This window comes from Tasmannia lanceolata, unplaced genomic scaffold (genome assembly GCF_043159265.1).
Source record: "Tasmannia lanceolata isolate RefF3 unplaced genomic scaffold, GAP_Taslan_0.1 ptg000005l, whole genome shotgun sequence".
Taxonomy (NCBI): Eukaryota; Viridiplantae; Streptophyta; class Magnoliopsida; order Canellales; family Winteraceae; genus Tasmannia; species Tasmannia lanceolata.
The window spans coordinates 21,616,899-21,630,441 of record NW_027518682.1 but is presented as its reverse complement, the minus strand read 5'-3'; the positions used below and the strand labels follow the sequence as shown (position 1 = coordinate 21,630,441).

Genomic DNA, 13,543 nt, shown 5'->3' with positions numbered 1-13,543 from the left:
AAATAAATTTTGGTTGAAGAGTGTTGGGTTGGGGTCGGGTAAGCCGTCAATCCTAACCCAACCCAAAATCAAAACGGGGTTTCTTTGAGGAAGTGCCAAGCCAGTTCGGGCCGAAATTGGGTTGAGCCAGGCCCAAGTTTCACCCATAAATTCTCACGTCTTTGTTAGAGAAACTTATGCGAGGCGATTCCTTACTTTCTCTCTAAGAAAAGGTGGGAATAATGTTGGAGGATATTGACCGTTAGGTCTAAAATTTGATTATAGTAGGTTTGTTTAGATTAGGGTTACCATTCCCTTATCCTTTTCTTTTTACACAGAAAGTGCTTACATAAGCATTGATAATTGCTATAATGAAAGATTAACAAAAGATTAATTTATCATACGATGACGTTGAGTTGCAGGCTTGCAGGCATCAGCGAATACGTCGCTTCTATCCAATTTTGGATTTTCTTTCCTTACTTATAATCGAAGTAAAGATAGTGTAGAAAGTAGAAACCCCATAGTCCATAGAAACATACACAGAAGAAGAGAGTGAGGGAGAATGGCAGAAATGGCTAATGGCGGATCTTACTACGAGTTGAGATCGATTCTCTTTACGGAGGAGAGAGACTTTCTTGTTCGGAATAATGGCGATCGGGTATTAGTTAAATCATTTCTCCCCTTGCATATCTCGATTAATGAGAATGTTTTTTCTTCGTTTTCTGTTCTCTCTGTTCTTCTTCTTCTTCTTCTTTGAAATCAGAGTAAGTAGGTTTTCTTTTTTCAGAAAACCCTTGTTTATGAGAAGAATCAAATATTCAAGGGCTTTTTTGCTAGTAAGTCCTTAGTCTAGAAATTATTCTTTTATTACTCATCGAAAATCACTAATTATCCTCCAAAATTTCCACATTTCAATGAAATTCACAGATCGAAAACTCAAAAGCAGGAAAAATCAATAAAGAAGAACCGGAAGAACTGAGAGAGAGAGAGAGAGAGAGAGAGAGAGAGAGAGAGAGAGAATCCACAAATCTTACCGGACAAGATCTATCCTTTCCAAAAGAAGGTTTAAATTGAAAGCGAAAGTTGCATCAGAAAGAGGATTTAAATGATCAAAGAGAATCAAAATCCACAATTGGGCTTCGATTGAATATGCTTCCATTTATCTCCCAACAATTTTAAGTAGTTTCTATAACTTACAGTTGGGCGTAGGGGGGGAGAGCGTGCGGAAAAGGCGAAGGTCACGGTCTTCAACCCGGTAGAAGAAGAACACCGTCTCCTTTATAAAAGAAACCATTAAATCCACAAGAAAATAAGAGAAAACTAAAATTTATTATTCCATTCAAACATCTCTCAATATACACCATACATAAAGTATTTATAGAACATATTGTTTCCTAATCCAATAAGGATTCTAATTTCTCTCAACTATTACTAATTAATCGTAATCTAATAAGGATTCTAACTTATCTTTAATTAGAAATTCTAACTTACTAATAAATCTACAGAACCGTCCTACATCATTTGATCTCATGGTTACCCTTGGCGGTTTGCCCATTTTTTGACAAGATTGAGGATAGGGTGGAGGGCTCTTCAATCTCCTTTTACCATGTTCAAAACTGCCGAATGAAGTTGCTGAAAAGCTAGTTAGAGATGGGTTGTCCAAAGATGTTCTTGAGTTGTTTGACCATCTCCCTCCTTGAGATCCCTCCTTTTTTTTTTTTTAATCTTTTTTCTGTTTTGGGGTGTATCCCTTAGCGTGTATATTCTCTTTTCCTTGTACTGACCATCTCGGTCTTTTCTTGTTTCAATAAAATCTGCTACTATTCAAAAAAAAAAAAAAAAAAAAAAAAATTCAAATTAAAGAATTAGGAGATAAAACTTAATGCACACAAGAAAGGTAAAGAGATAAAGAGAAAGAGTGCACCGGATTTTATAGTGGTTCGATCCAATCTCGGCCCACATCCACTCTCGCAAAGTCACAAGGATATCCCCTCCTTATGGCTCCACTTCCTCGATCTTCTTACGGGTGAAGATCAAACAGTTTACACGAAGGTGTACCCCGTGCCTTTCTTCCCAAGCTTCGACAATCTCCTTACGGGTGGAGATCAAACTGTTTACATCTGAATGTTGATACGGTGCCTTCTCACTAATCTTGAAGGTTGATAAGGTGCCTTCACACCAATTAGAATGAAAGCCTCTCATAAGGTTTGTATATAAATGAAGCTCACACAAACAAACTCTCTCAAAGGGATATATAATGAAATCCTATGCTAATCCCTCATAGATTTGACAAACAATGGCACAAGGGGTTTTACACTAAGTATATAGGTCAAAGATAAGCGCATTAGTGTTAGTATTATGTTTGGAAACCAAAGAACCCCTTTTATAGGGGTCGGAACCCAAAACTAGTTGTTTTGGCACTTACAACGGCTAGGACGGACGATCCCAGGACGTCCGTGCAAGTAGCCTTCGGAACTGGCTGGCCAGTTCCTCGGCTGGATGTCTGCCCAGGGCTGGACACGTTCACGCAAAGTTCTGTTCCGATTTGGCCAGTTTGCACAGTTTTGGGCTAAAAAAAAACTTATCTTTCTCTTTCTTATTGGATTTCAATGTTCTTGTGCATTCAGGAAACCTTAGAAAATCAGCTTTCTGTTAGAAATGATTTAAAAAATGTTTTGAGACTTTCCTAGTTCCATTCCGCTTCATCTTGCTCCATGGATCTTGATCTTTGTACTTTGATTCATGCTTCTATGTATTCCATCTTGACCTTCTAGAGGAATTCTCAAATACATTAAACATAGGGTGATGATATTTTGACCCCCTGCATTTCTTGCACGCTCCCCTTATAACGTGATTTGACATAAAGTTGCCCACTTTTCACGTCAAATCAGGTTATCAAGGGGTGTGCACGTAATCCAGGGGGGAGTGAAAATATCATCTCCCTAAACATATTAGTATAATAACTAATAAAAATTTGGAATCATCAAAACATGATTTGAGAAAGTAGCCAAGGTTGAACCCTTGGGCTAACACAAATGCAACAGTGATAGTTATCCACGGCAAAGCTATCCCCATTCTGGACGGCCCCACTATTATTGCGGTGCAGCACCGAGTCCAATTTACAGCTACAACCTGTGTCCTGCACAGTTCAGCTTTGCTGAAGGATTTTTTAATTCAACCTGACCAGTTCTGATTTCAGAGGTAAAGCTCAACTTGAATTTACAGGTGTGACCTGGGTTAGGTCCGGTTGAGCTTTTGCTGAAGAGCGAATTGGATTCAATCTGAGTCTCGAATTTACAAGTTCAATCAGGGTTGGGTCTGGTTGAGTTTTTGCTGAATGATGAATTGGATTCAACCAGACCCATTCTGATTTCAAAGGTAGGGCTCAACCTGAATTCTTCAGAACTTGAGTTGCACCAAATGGAAATACAGAGAGATTTGTCTTTAGATTAAGTATAAGAACTAGGAGATTAAAACAAAATAAAGCTCAGTAGGCCCAAATGCTTTCCAAAGTATGGAACATGAGGATTTTGACTTTGCAAAATATATCAGTGCACAAATGCATTTTTATCATAAAGGAAATCCAATATTTGAGTTTGGAAAAATTTCAGGTAAAAATTGCCGATTTGAATGGGAAGAAGATTGGCCTCTACTTCTCAGCCTCATAGTGTGGCCCGTGCAGAAAATTCACTCCGATTTTGGATGAGGTCTACCAGGAGCTCTCTCCGAAAGGTGATATTGAGGTTGTCTTCATCTCCCGTGACCCAGGAATCACTTCGTGGGTATTTCTCAAAAATGCCATGGCTTGCCATTCCATTCTCCGATTCGGAGATCTGTGATGGCTTGAGGAAATTGTTCAAAGTAACAGGAATTCCCCGGCTAGTGATCTTGGATGAGAAGGGGAAGGTTCTTAATGACGACGCCGATGAAATCATCATGGATTATGGAGCGCCAGGATATTCATTTACGCCAGAAAAGATCAAAGAGTTAAAAAGAAGAAGAAGAGGCTGCCAAGAAAGCTCAGACCTTGAGATCTGTCTTGGTTTCCAGCTCCCTCGACTTTTTGATTTCAAGTGATGGAAACAAGGTAAGATTCCTCTTTATTTCATTTTGAATTTTATTTTGGGTATTATTATATGCACTCCACTCGGTTGATTGATTAATGGCACCCCCGAAATGATCTGTATATAAACCTAATACCTGGACGTGAAAAATAATTTTTAATTCTAACTTGATTTTTTTGTTTACAATTAGGTACCTGTCGCAGAGCTTGAAGGAAAGATGATTGGCCTGTATTTCTCATTGAATTCATTTAGATCAAGCCGCGAATTTACTCCGAAGCTTGTGGAAGTTTATGGTAAACTGAAGGAGAGAGGAGACGACAGCTTTGAGGTAGTGTTGATCTCCCTCGACAACGAAGAAGAATCTTTCAAAAAAGGGCTTGAAGGGATGCCTTGGCTAGCCTTGCCATTCAAAGACAAGAGTTGTGAGAAGCTGGTTCGCTACTTCGAACTCAAAACACTTCCGACATTGGTCATAATAGGTCCGGATGGAAAAACTCTCAATTCCAATGTTGCTGAGCTGATCGAAGAGCATGGAATTCTGGCCTACCCATTTTCACCTGAGAAGTTAGCAGAGCTTGCAGATATGGAGAAGGCGAGGCTCGAAGCACAAACACTGGAGTCACTTCTGGTATCTGGAGAACAAGATTTCTGTCATCGGAAAATGCGGTGCCAAGGTAAGATATAGTGCTATCCAACCTATGGTGTGTTTTTTTTTTTTTTTGGTTGGAAATTGACATTTATTATTCCAAAAAGTGCCAAATAAGGGACAAGTTGTCCCCTTACAGGCTACAACAATATCACGCCCTACATTCAGTAGAAGTAACCTAAATATCCGTTATATGCTACCCTTCCCCATTCCCAGTTACATCACTCGATAGCTTACTTGTATTGAATCCAACAAAAGTGCCATATTTGTGTTAAAAGCAAGGTTGCCAGAGCGGGAATCGAAGGCTCCCAAGGAAAAATCCTACTCAAGGTTGCCAGAGCGGGAATCGAAAGCGGGAATCGAAACGGGAATTGAAAGCGGGAATCGAAGGCTCCCAAGGAAGAATCCTGCTTCCATGGTTAAAAGTGCCAACCTATGGTGTTTTTAACACTGGTGTTTTAAGTATGGAACCAATTTTCAGTCTTACGGGTGAGGGAGGTTGGAAGAAATAGTATAACCACTAAAGTGAGGTTGCAAATTTAGGTCCAAATGTTATTTTCAACAAAATTAGAGAAGGTAATATGGTTCTAGTCTTCCATAGCGAAAAATGCTATGTGACACTCCATGTCTGATCATATGGACTTGGGTTGTGGTTCGGCATACCTCACCATTTGATCATGAATCAATGGTAATGGGTTCTTGCATGGTGTCCATTTTCTGTTTGGACGACATTGGATAGTGGCCAATTCTTGATTAGAATTGCAAATTTGCAATCTAAATGAAGGAAAGACACTGCAGAACTAAACTGCATGAAAATGGTAGCAAATTTGTATTCAAATGGGTGGGGATATCTGGGAGATAATAGTTAAATTGGGATCTCAAATTTGCAATGTTTGAAGAAACATGCCCCACAGTATTATAATTTGGATTGTCCATTATGTGGTCTCTAAATCTTAGTCTGTTTGCTTTCTTGAGAATCAACTTGTCTGTGTTAGCCTATCTCAGGTTCCAGTTGCTGAACTCGTCGGGAAAAACATCCTCCTCTACTTCTCGGCACAATGGTGTCCTCCATGCCGTGCTTTTCTACCAAAGCTAATTAAGTCGTACCACAAGATTAAGGCGAAGGATGATGCATTTGAAGTGATCTTCATCTCAAGTGACCGTGATCAAAGTTCCTTTGAAGACTTCTTTTCTGGCATGCCATGGTTGGCTCTCCCCTTCGGAGACGAGAGGAAGAAGTCCTTGAACGGCACCTTCAAGATTCGTGGCATCCCCTCTCTTATTGCCATCGGGCCTACGGGCCGGACTGTCACGAGGGAGGCTAGGGACCTTCTGACGGTTCATGGGTCCGATGCCTATCCTTTCACTGATGAACATCTGAAGGAGCTAGAGACACAAATTGAGGAGATGGTGAAGGGGTGGCCGGAGAAGATGAAGAACAAAGTCCACCCCGAGCATGAGCTTGTGCTTGCACGCCGGCCAGTGTATGTGTGTGACAGTTGTAAGGAGGAGGGACATGGATGGTCTTACTATTGTAAGGAGTGTGATTTTGACGCCCACCCTAAGTGCGCTTTTGAGAAAGACAAAGGGGAGAAAGAAGAAGAAAAGGTGGAGGATATTGTTGATGTCCATGAACAAGCTTCTTCAGAAGGATGGGTGTGTGATGGGGAGGTCTGCCATAAAGCTTGAGCTGCTTTGTAAGTTGTTTAGTTAGTATGTATATGAGTACTTGAACTGGTTAATATGTATATGAGTACTTGAACTGGTATCTATGGTTATGTGGCCTGTTTATCTATTATTATGTGATGGGGAGGGGTTAGTATTTGCCTTTTATCTAAAGAGTTTTCGTGTCTGTTGAGATCTAGGGCAAGTTTTGCCACCGTGAAAATTATTCCATGAAGTATTATTCGTGGGCCTAATTGTGAAAGAGGAGCTGAAGACGGATGGGAGAGAGTGAGAGACATCAGAGAGCAGGAGTGGAGAGAGCATGAGAAATTCCTAAATAACAGTGAAAAACAATACACCAATTCAAATTTGTTTTTTTTTACTCTCCCTGTAAAATCTGTATTTTTATGCGATCTAGGCCCTTCATCCTTCAAGCCTCAATCAAGTTCATTCAAGATTCCTTCAAGAGAAAATAAAAAGTTTTCGATTTACTATGGGCATGTTCGGCAACTTTCCCTAAAATAACTGTGCCCTTTCTAAACTTGGATTTTGCGTATTGACAGGAATAGCACAAATGAGTTTTTTTGAGGTATGAAGATAGAAATATCAATCTCGTTCCTGTATCTCCTCACCCTTCCTTCAATAGTCCATCTGCAAGTGCCGTTTCTTCTTACAGATCATCTGAAGAGCTGAAAGGAGACTCCCTCTCTCTCTCTCTCCATACAAATCTTGGGTTTCTGCTGTTTCTCTCTTTTCTTTTGATTAGATTCTTCTGTTGTTTTTCTGAGCTTTTTCCCCAATGAAGCATGCAGGTAGAATCACTTTCCTTTTTTTTAGACGATTTCCATTAAGCTAGATTTCCATATTGCACTAGATTTCTATTTTCTCATTTCCTATTCTGCTGATCTATATTTCCTATTTTGCTATCTCTATTTTCCTATTTTCTATAAGATGTAGATGCGGTGTGGCTTTTTGAGCAACACCTTGTCGAATTGACTCATTAGGCCACTTTTTGGGTGCTTTGTGATAGGGCCTTACACCATCTTGGGTTTTGTTTTAGAGGAATGCTAGAGAGAGAAAAGAACCAAAGGGGAAGGACATGAGAGTGTTTAATTGTATGCGCCTCAAAGACTATCGAGTAGAGATCTAAATTCATCCTCTGATTTAAGCCACTTTTTTTTTCATGTATAATCAAGCAATGAAAGATCATGGAATTTTGGAAAAGTTTTTCTTTTCCCAAATTTTCCAAATTTTTATCTCCGCTTCTCTGCACGGAGAAGAGGGACTTTCTTGTGCAGAATAGCGGGGATCAGGTATTAATTAAATCATTTCTTGCCTAGCATTTCTCAAAATTAATGAGAATGTTCTTTCATTCTTTCCTCTTCTTCTCCATCACGACTAAGTATGGTAGAGTAAGTGAATTGAAGAGATTTAAAAAAAAAAAAAAAAAAAACGTAATTTTTAGTGGGATTAATCTCAGCAATGACGAAAACGTGAGTGGCCTGTAGGCAGGGGCGGAGGCACATAGAGCTTGAGGGGGGCCATGGCCCCCCATGACTTGCTAAATTCTTTTATATGGTGCATGACTATGCATGCATGCCAAGCTAGTTTAGTGGCCATGGCCCCCCCAATGACCAATGAAGACAAGTGTAAATTAATCCGCCCTCCCCCCCCCCCCCCCCCAACTGTAAATTCCTGGCTCCGCCCCTGCCTGTAGGGGCCCTGGGGTCGTGCCTAATCCCAGCTAATTTAACAAAACAAAACAAAACAAAAAAACCTGAATGGCCGATTTTCAGGGGACACACTTAGGCGGGACGGAAGTGAAACAACAATTAAATAAGGAATTAAATAATTTGATAGCCATTCAAATAGAAATTAAATAATTTGTCTCTTAAATTAGGTCCCAGTCTACGACCTTGAAGGGAAAATGGTAGCCCTATATTTTTCTTGGTCTTCTATGTGGTGCGGTGAATTTGGTACTGAACTCCTGCAAACTTACAAAGAAGCGAAAATGGTAGTCCTATACAGACTCTCCAAAATACGGTATGACCAACACCATACGATGATCCAAACCATCCATTTAGATTGCCACAGTATAAGTAGGTGGTTCCCCAAGAGTCATTTCCATAGGATGATCCTAACCCTATGATCTATAGAGATCAATAGAGGGACTGCACATTATGGAAACTTCTATAGATCAGAGGGTTGGGATCATCCTATGGAAATGATTTTTGAGGCACAACCTAATTACGCTATGGCCCATCAAATGGGCGGTTTGGATCATCCTATGGTGTAGGCGGTACCTTACTTTTCGAAAAATATGGATTTACATGGTCACACATCATATAATGTCTCAAAAATAGTAGTCATAAAAAATAGATAGGTGAGAGGGTTAGGCTCATCCTATGGAAATGATTTTTTTGGCACAACCTATTTTTGTTGTGGCCCATCAAATAGAAGGTTTCGATCATCCCATTATGTACGCCACTAGTACATTTTGAAAAAATAGGGACACACCATATAAAATCTATAGACATTACTAATTGGCGAGTTCTTATATCCTGTGTGTGCCTGAGGCCTAGTATCAATTAGTGAGTACTAGTCTGGACCCACTTCATAAGATGATCCAAACAGTCCATTTGTTGGGCCCCAACTTAAATAGGCTCTGCTCCCAATATCTAAATCTAACGCTCCCTTTACAAATTGGTGGGTTAGGTTCATGACGTCGAAATGATTTTCTATGCACCGCCTATCTATGTTGAGGCCCCACAGCTTGGATCATCCTATGAAGTGGGACCCACAGTACTTTTTGAAAGACATTAGACTTCAGGCACGCACACCATATAAAAGCTAGGGAAAACAATGTTTAAAACTAGACCAAGTTAAAAAGATCGAGTCGACTCGGTCAACTTTTCATTGGCCAGTAAAAAGAGTTTGGTAAGGTGAAAATCGGACTCGTTTGAAAACTATTGCCAAGGTAAAATGGAGTCAACTTGGGCGAGTTGATCTTTAAAAATTAAAATGCTGACCAAATGAAGGATCTGGATCACGCTAATTTCATGTGACTGTGCCCAAGTTAGTATTTTCATATTAAGCTGTCTTACAGTCTCAATCCCGTTTTATTCAAAGGGCATAGTTAATGACAAGTAGTATGTGTTCTAAAGTGGACTAGGGATGAGTTTTGTTCATCATAACAAACTTTAACCTATGGTTTTATTCCTATAGATACCGGTGAGTGATCTCGTTGGCAAAACAATCCTCCTCTACTTCTCGAGAAAGTCGTGTGGGCCATACTGCGCCTTCACCCCGAAATTGATCAAGGCGTATGAGGAGATCAAGGTGAAGGATGACTCCTTTGAAGTAATCTTCATCTCGTGCGACGAAGACTGGTGCTCCTACGAAGATTACTATGGAGGCATGCCATGGTTCGCACTTCCTTTCGGAGATAAAAGGCGCAAGTCTTTGTGGACTATTTTTAAGATACCCTACATTCCCACTCTTGTTGCCATTGGGCCCACGGGCCGAACACTGACCAAGGATGCGAGGGACTATGTAAGTGGTCATGGGTCGGATGCCTATCCATTTACCGAGGAGCATCTAAAGATGTTCGAGGCCAAGATTGATGAGGAGATGGTAGCAAAGGGGTGGCCTGAAAAGTTTATTCATCCGCCCCACGACGAGCATGAGCTTGTGCTCACTCGTCATGGCATGTACAGTTGTGACTGTTGCGGTGGAGAGGGGTATGGATGGTCTTAGTGTTGCGAGGAGTGTGACTTTGATGTCCACCTTAAGTGTGATTTGGAGGAAAACGAAGGGGAGAAAGAAGAAGAGAAAGAGGGTAGCAATGAGCTTGAACAGGCTTCCAAGGAAGGTTGAGTATGTGATGGGGAGGTTTGTTATAAAGCTTAATGAGATTAGTAGTTCCTTTGGGCATTATGTTTGGCAACCATGAAAAATTAGTCCATGGAATATTCGTAGGGATGGGAATGGGATAGACTTAGCAGGGTACGATTGAAGAGGGCTTGAATAGAGCAGTAAAAATCTCTATAGACAAGGAATATTTTTTCATGGTTGCCAAACATGCCCTTAATGTTTAAATGGGTTTTTATTTTTGCTTGACATTTTTTTTTGAAATGGCAATAATTATATATAGCAAATTTAGGAGGCCGAGATGAACCACCCATATCTACAATAGGAAGCAAGAAAGAAACAGGAACGAAGAAAAAACAAAATACAGAGAAAACCTGAGTATTGCCATGTGCTGACATTGGAACTCTGAAATGATGATTTTTGCTTCTTGTGTTTTGGGTTGCCGAGTATTGCCTGTGCTGTTAGGGTGCGACCTCATTGTAATACACTGAGGTTCTCCGTGTGGCATAGTTGGTCCCCCACCTTTGGATGGATCTGAAACGTCCATTTGCTAGGCCTTGCTTTGGATCTCCAATGCCCCAAAAGCACACTAATCATGCAATCCTAATTCCTAACAACATTTCAATGTGTACATATTTTGTTGCAAATCAATGACATGCTTTGGTATCAGAATGGCTGCAGTTATTAGGCCCATTGCACATTATGAAAATATGTACCAGGGGTTATGGTCATCCTATGGATATGATTTTCAGGGCAACCCCTATTTGAGTTAGGGCCAAAAAATGAATGGTTTGGATCATCGAATAATGTGGGTCCTTTGTTTTCTTTAAAAATAATTATTGGAAATGACATATCTGCCCCATTTTCTTGCCCGGGCCACCCCAATATTGCGCATAAGAAAGAGAAGTCATGGTACTAGAAGAGGTGATCCGGAGAAGAAAAGGGGCATATCTGAACAAAGATCGAAATTCAAAACTGTGGGGGAGATGGGGTTAAAGTCTGTATAGACATGACTTAACCTACATTCATGTTATTTTGAATTTTCGAATCTCCCTTTTGGCTAAGATAGGCACTTGATATGTTTCGATGATGTTTACAGTTATTGTATGTCATTCCACATTTGATGACATGTCCTTCTTGGGAAAGGTTGTTTCATTCCAAACTTGATGATTCAGCTTAACTCAAATATGGATAAGATGACTGTAACATTCCAAATGGAAACATGAAATGGTTCTTTGCAAAAGAAACTATTAGGTCTTGTTCTTTATTAAAACTTGACAATGATGAATGATTTTGCAAAAGAAGCTGTTTAGGTCTTGTTATTTATTGAAACTTGACAATGATGCTTATGGTGAGAGTGATACTGATATTTTTTCAGCCATTTTAAAATTGTACTAAGTCCTTCAAGTAGAATTAGATACTTTCGTGAATTATGGAATTGTACTAAGTTATTCTTCAGGTAGAACTAGATACTTTAGTGTTTTACACAAATGATTGGATTCATTTTCATGAAATCCATATTTGGTAATTCACAGGGATTGGCGAAAAAGAAGGAGCTTGTCTTGATTTGGATTTCGATGATGACGACTTACTTGATGAGTAAATCTTCTAAAGTCATAAAGACTATGCTTACATTTCAGTATGCATAGAGTTCACTTTTTTGTGGAACTTTATTTTGGATCTCGATGAGAATCATACCTCATGAATGAATTTCATCTAAGATCAGTGGGGTTCACTTATATGTGAAACTACCTTTTGGTTGAGTTTAGCTTGTTGTATATCTAAAACTCTTGGTTTGTCATAAAAGGATTCATGTTTTCAGTTAAATTACAGATCTTTTATGATATAGACCGTATGGTGATGTGGATGATTCAATATTTTGTTTTGAACATTACACTATGTATCTATTGGATTGTGCTATATGTAGAACATAGGAGGAGATTGTTGGGTATATAATATAACCCATGTATGTTCTAATATAAGCCCAATAAGATAATGGACCGGTGTAGTGGGCCTATTTGAGCTAGAGCTCACTAACCTATTAAAACCCTAGTGTATCTAATATATATAGGGGCTGGAGGCAACAAACTTGGTATTCCAAAATAGGTACCTTGGGTGTAATGCTTTAAGCATCCTTGCTTAAACCCTAATTACTCTAACATATCTCTCTCTATATATATCCGGATCATTCACGGCATTGCCTATGTAAGTTGGGTTCCAATAAATAATACTTGCACGTACATATGCATGTTCACATGATCACATCCCGTTCAAAACTTAATCAAAAAATAATTAATCGTTAATTTTTATTGACCTTGTTTATATTAATACACTAATGTTACATTAGGATTAGACATTGACTCGGACTCCTGCCACGATCTCATCAATCCCTTCTCCTCTTGAAATGATGATCTTTGCTTCTTGTGTTTTGGGTTGCCGAGTAATGGCCAGTTAGGGTGCGACCTCATTGTAATACACTGAGGTTCTCCATGTGGCATAGTTGGTCTCACCATTGGATGGATCTGAATCGTCCATTTGCTAGGCCTTGCTTTGGATCTCCAATGCCCCCCCCCCCCCAAAGCAAACTAATCATGCAATCCTAATTCCTAACAACATTCCTTGTGATGGTTCATGGGTCCAGTGCTTATCCATTCACTGAGGAACATCTTAAGGAGCTAGAGACGCAGATTGAGGAGACGGCGAAGGGGTGGCCCCTGAAAATGAAGCATGAACTCCACCCCAAGCATGAGTTTGTGCTCGCATGCCAAGAGGTGTATGTGTGTGACATTTGTATCGAGGAGGGATACGGATGGTCTTACTGTGAAGAGTGTGGTTTTGACGCCCACCCTAAGTGTGCTTTTGAGGAAGACAATGGGGAGAAAGAAGTAGAAAAGGTGGAGGATATTGGTGATGGCCATGAATAAGCTTCTTCACAGGAATGGATATGTGATGGGGAGGTAGGGGTGGCAACGGGGCGGGTCGGGGCCGGATGTTGGGGTCCACTTCCCCTTCCCCTCTGCGGGGAATTTTCCCCCTCCCCTTCCCCTTCCCCTCTGCGGGGATGGTGGGGAATCCCCCTCCCCTCCCCGCGGGGAATATCTAATCCCCTTCCCCTTCCCCTCCCCGCATCCTTCGGGGACAAAATCCCCGCCCCGCCCCCTCTTTGGAACCTAATCAAACCAGCAAACAGAGCTTCTTTCTTCTACGTCCATTACAGACAATATTGTGATGAATGCTATGATTCTATTCATGTGATCAACAAACAGATGGACAAAATCAGAAATGCATGGATGAGACAACAAACATAAATAACAACAGG

The 13,543-nt window shown here is 40.3% G+C and overlaps 2 pseudogenes across 1 annotated transcript; both read left to right on the top strand.

The window, feature by feature from the left end:
- The first annotated feature begins 550 nt into the window (after positions 1 to 550).
- Positions 551 to 6,485, top strand: LOC143876423 (putative nucleoredoxin 1; annotated as a pseudogene). Its single transcript, XR_013250380.1, has 4 exons — positions 551 to 637; positions 3,591 to 4,066; positions 4,234 to 4,717; positions 5,695 to 6,485. The product of XR_013250380.1 is annotated as a putative nucleoredoxin 1 (transcript).
- A 1,077-nt stretch (positions 6,486 to 7,562) lies between these two features.
- On the top strand, positions 7,563 to 13,148 carry LOC143876422 (putative nucleoredoxin 1 pseudogene; annotated as a pseudogene).
- The last annotated feature ends 395 nt before the right edge of the window (positions 13,149 to 13,543 follow it).